Source organism: Alosa alosa, chromosome 23 (genome assembly GCF_017589495.1).
Source record: "Alosa alosa isolate M-15738 ecotype Scorff River chromosome 23, AALO_Geno_1.1, whole genome shotgun sequence".
Classification (NCBI taxonomy): Eukaryota; Metazoa; Chordata; class Actinopteri; order Clupeiformes; family Clupeidae; genus Alosa; species Alosa alosa.
In genome coordinates, this window is record NC_063211.1 from 12,882,775 (window position 1) to 12,887,774 (window position 5,000).

A 5,000-nucleotide genomic window follows, 5' to 3' on the forward strand; every position below is an offset into this window, starting at 1 on the left:
CTATCTCTAGTTTACAACCGATTGTAAAGAGCGCAGCTACGTCTCTGTCATCTTCTTTTTAGAGAACATCAGACTCTTCTGAAACCCATCTCTCCGTGTGGAGCGCATGTTCAAAAGATAATGTTGATGGGAGGATTTGATGATCGGTCCAGATCTCACATCCTTTGCTGCAATAGCACACCCCAGAGCTCAGTGAAATACAATTAAGGGCCCATCATTTTTAAGAGAATAGCTGATGATCAATTTTCATGTTAGAGCTTAAAAAATGGGCACTGATGAAAAGGCTGAATATTTTAAAATAGTGCTGCACTGAACTAAAAAATGATGTCCAGAGAGAGAGAGAGAGAGAGAGAAAGAGAGAAAGAGAGAGAGAGAGAGAGAGAGACTCTCTCCCACATTGGAGCTCGGCCTCTGCCCCAGACCTGAGAGTGGAGTACAGGTCTATTTTGCATGTCGCATCTTCAGCCCCGCAGGCCTGAAGGTCACTCCTCCGTGTCCCGGTCTGCAATTTAATCACGCGCCTTTGATGTAATTCTTTTGTATCGTCTCTCGGAGGGAGAAAGGGTCTCTGAATATTTCCAATTATTGGGAATATGTCAGCCTGACCAGCAGTAATTAAGGCCTAATCGCTACGGCCGAATTCATGTCGGAATCCTCATCAGGCTTTCATTAAGGCCCCACCTGCCTCTGCCAGCCCTGCTGTCTATACTCAGGCTCTGCTGGTCAATTCACTACGTGTGCTGTCCAGCAAAAAGCCCATTTCATCTTCCTCAAAGCCCTAATACCCTCACATATGTTCCAGGGTCCTTCACTCACAAGTATGTACTTAAAGAATGCTGTAGAAACAGACCAACTAAGTATTGTGTTTCTGCTGAGAGGACTATAACAAAAGATGCAATCTAGAGCCAATTAAGGGTTTGATAACTTCGGTTCATGTGAGGGTCCTTGGTGCAGGGAATTTTAGAGCTACGTATATAGTGTATGCTCTTGGACAATCAGCTTCACACCTATTTTCAGATGAAAACACAACCGTAGGTAGACAGAATCTTTCTAGCCTGTGGTAGGATGCCCACGTGTGTAAGCTAAGCTTCAAGGTAAAACATTTTGGCTTTTGAAAGCATCAAACCATGAAGGGTCTATTTTTATGAGAGTGTGTGATGTATGTAATGTGATGTGAAATGCTCTGTGAGCTTCTCAGGGGGTTGGGGTCTTTTCCCAGCATGTAATTTATGTTAAGCGTGACATTATAACATTTACCTACACTCACTCAACAGAGCAAGAGAGAGAGAGTATGGAGCGGGTTTCACGGCTTTCTGCAAACATGCAAACACCCAGTTAGGCACATACAGTTTTCGCCCTGCATATGAGTATTCATACACTACATCCTGTGTGTATGTGTGTGTGTGTGTTTTGTTGTGTGTGTGTGTCTGTGTGTGTCTGTCTGTGTGTGTGTGTGTGTGTGTGTGTGTGAATGCCTCTCTCCTTGCCCTATCTCCTTGGGGATCAATAAAGTATCTATCTATCTATCTATCTATCTATCTATCTATCTACACAACATGGGGGGAAACAGCTGAATGATAGATGCCCTATGTCCATGTTATTTTATACACTGAAAAAAGAAATATCAGCAAAATTTGCCAATATGCTGCACATAGGCCACTGGTGGCAGATTCACCACCTACATGAAACTAGTTACAGCGACATATAATATTTACTGGGCAAGTATTCCAGAGCTGACATTCACACACTTTTTTAATGGCAAAATCTGTTGAAGCTTGATATCGGATATCAACCAGGGAGGAGATTCACAACATTCATATGTCTGGTTACAGGGGCATAAAATGGCAAAATGCCTGTGTGTGGTTTTGGTTCGGGCAAGCAGAGAGGCTAACATTCACACACACACACACACACACACACACACACAGGCTGTGCTGTCGGGGTGGCGTAATGGTGTCCTTCTCTGCTCTCAAGCTCCATGCATAATGCAGGATCGCCTTTCCAATCCACTTCCTCCTGCACCCGCGCTGTAAAAATAGATCAGTGGACCATGCAAGCTTCAGTTCATTATTTTATCATGTGTCTCTCCTACTTCTCTCTTTCTCTCACAACTCCGCACTCACACTAGATCCCTTTCTCAATATCCCCTTGCACAGGTTCACAGGCACAGTCTGCAACACACACACACACACACACACACACACACACTGAGGATATACCATTTAGCTCATTAGCTAGGTTAGTTTACTCCTACAGGGTAGACTGAGGGCTGAGACACTATTTGCAGAATCTGTCTGTGTGTGTGCGTGTGAGAGTGTGTGTGTGTGTGTGTATGTGTGTGTGTGTGTGCGTGTGTGTTTGTTCCAGCTATGCATAATGTGTGATGTCTGCCACACATAGAGAACTTGCCAGCAGTGCAGTGATGTGACATGACAATAATGTCCATGGAGAAGTATTGACAAGCATCGAACACAGGAGCCACTCTGCAGCTCACAACATCGCTTGGCTTCCACACAGAGAAAAGCTTCAGAAATAACACCGTTGGTTTGTTCCAAAGAAAAAACAAATCTGTGATTTTTCAGTGATCTCTCCCTCTCAAAACTCACACATCCATAATGCAGTGCAGCAGTGGAGAGACAAAAAGGAGAGCAAGAAGGGCTAGGGATTTTTGCAGCAGACGGGAGAGATGGTAAAACGCTGGTTCTATGCCCACGGCAAACCAACCACTCACCATATCGCCTGCTCAGGTTTCCGATAGCCCAGGGAGGTGAGTGGTGAACGGCACCAGCAAAGTGTAGGAGAGTGGAAGGAGGAGAGGACTGGCACAGTGAGTGAATCAGGGAGATGCACGCTGTAGTCAAGCAGGTCTGGTTTTCTTGCAGAACTGTGTGGTGGCCACACACACACACACACAGTCACTCTCTCAGTGTCTTTCTGTATGTCTTTGCCCAATAGGCAGTTTGAACAGGAGAGACCCAGTTTGTGCAAACATGCCTGCTTCATATTCTAATTGTGTGTGTGTGTGTGTGTGTGTTACAGACTGTGGTACACAGAAAATGCAGTCAGGAGAAAATGTCCTCCGTAGGGGACATGCACACAGAAATGTCTGAAGGATGCTGCCTCGTAGTCTTCAGCTGTGCCTGCCTCTTTTTTTCTCTCTCAAGGTCAATCACTCCTTTGTGTGTGTGTGTGTGTGTGTGTGTGTGTGTCTGTGTGTGTGCCTAAAACAAGTGACCTTCCTCATAAAGATCATTGTCATATATTGGTCAGGACTACTATTTCCCCGGGGGGATTGCAACACCAGCTGCCAAAGCTCAGGGTCAATTCCCGGCACGGTTTGTGTCATGATTTAAAAAGGGGGCTAAAAAAGCAGATTTTATGACTTGTGTCAGCAGAGCGCTATTAAACAGATAAAACAGAAGATATGGGCGTCCCGAGGATTCTCAAAATGTTGCCTGAACGAGCTATAAACGCTCCGATGAGGACGCTGGCTGCCGACACGTTACCTTCAAGCAGCACGTTCACCGCTGTTAAGCAATAACGGTGATATTCAAAATCTGCATTTTCTTCGCTGGCTAATAAAAGGTTTGTGCGTAATTGGAACACGGATGACCCCTGCTGGAGGTACATCAAGCCACAGTCAAGCAGATTATGACCACAGGAAATATCACTCCCAATACAAAGTGTAAAACGGAAGATAACATCAACGGGATATAGGTGGTTTACAGATATATCACCCATAAACCTCTCAGTAGAAGAGTTCAGTGGTTTCATTATCCTAGCAAAACAAAGCTATATGGCATTGGTTATTCTAAAATAATGTTTATCACTCATTCTGAATCTAATCTGCCTGGTTTGTCGCTACCGTGTCCTTGGAAACGAAAAACGTCCCCAGAACAATATTTCTGTGATTGAGGTCAGTATGCTATAGTCCAGCAAAATATGGACCCTGAAAGAAAATCTGAACTAAATTACCTTCACTGAACCTAAGTCATTATTCAAAAATGATTTTCAGATTTTCACATAACTACCTTTTACATCCATAAACTAGAATGGTTACCCCTGTTAACCAAATAATTAATGAACACGATGTTTGCCTCCATAAGACACCTTGGAGTTATACTGCCCCCTGGTGTTAAACAAAGGTAGACCTCATTTAAAACTGACGTTCACCTTCCGCACTTGTTCCTTCAGAAAGTAGGCCAGTTAAACCTTTGCCTGTCTCTGGTGACCACTCTCCACATGGTGTTCCTGTTGCAGCCAGACAGCATCCTTAATCACACAATCCCTTTATAAAAAAAAAATGCAACTCTTCTGCAATACCCTACCTGACACCTTTAGTGGTAAAAGAATGTCCAGAGTGGAACAGGTCTTTTTGAAGGTGTGCAACCAGTCGTCACATCCATGTTAATTTAGTTTCTCATTAGTTTTCATTATTTAGTTTTTCTCTTAAATAAAAATAGTAATAGAACTAATAGACGTTATAGAAATAAAGACACAACAAACTTTTTTCTCCAACAGTTTTCGTATTTTATACAATCAGTGGTGACATGAGGAGAAACAGCCTTGCATAGAGTGGAGCATGTGCGCTGACAGGCGTCACCCAGGCCCAATCAGAAGAGTGGCAGGAACTGGAGACACAGAGGCCGTCCAATCACATAACAGGGTGTCAAGGACTACTACGTCCCAGTACAAAATAAATACATAAAGGTGGCAATATTTAGAAAAAAGGTTACATAGGTGCAGAAAAGTATCATTCACAAAATTGACTGTGTCTGCATGGCCCCAATCATTGTTTATCCATACAAACAAATTCAGGATCAATTAACCATCTCTGATGGAACTAAATGTATGTAGTTAGAAGTTACAAATAGGGGTTTAATCATTAAAAATTGTAACTGGTTCAATGTACAAAGTTGTGGTCAATAAAACAATGTTTTTGGATGAGTTTGTCCAAAGTGTCCAAATAAGGATTCCCACAAGGGCCCTATTGCACAGCC

The 5,000-nt window shown here is 43.3% G+C and overlaps 1 protein-coding gene across 1 annotated transcript in view; it reads right to left on the reverse strand.

Moving 5' to 3' along the window:
* Nucleotides 1-4,506: 4,506 nt before the first annotated feature.
* hecw2b (HECT, C2 and WW domain containing E3 ubiquitin protein ligase 2b) overlaps nucleotides 4,507-5,000 on the reverse strand; it is a 41,615-nt gene continuing 41,121 nt past the window's right edge. The window contains exon 29 of the mRNA XM_048235685.1: nucleotides 4,507-5,000. This exon is cut by the window's right edge and continues 2,793 nt beyond it. The gene's annotated coding sequence lies outside the window, so the exon portion shown is untranslated.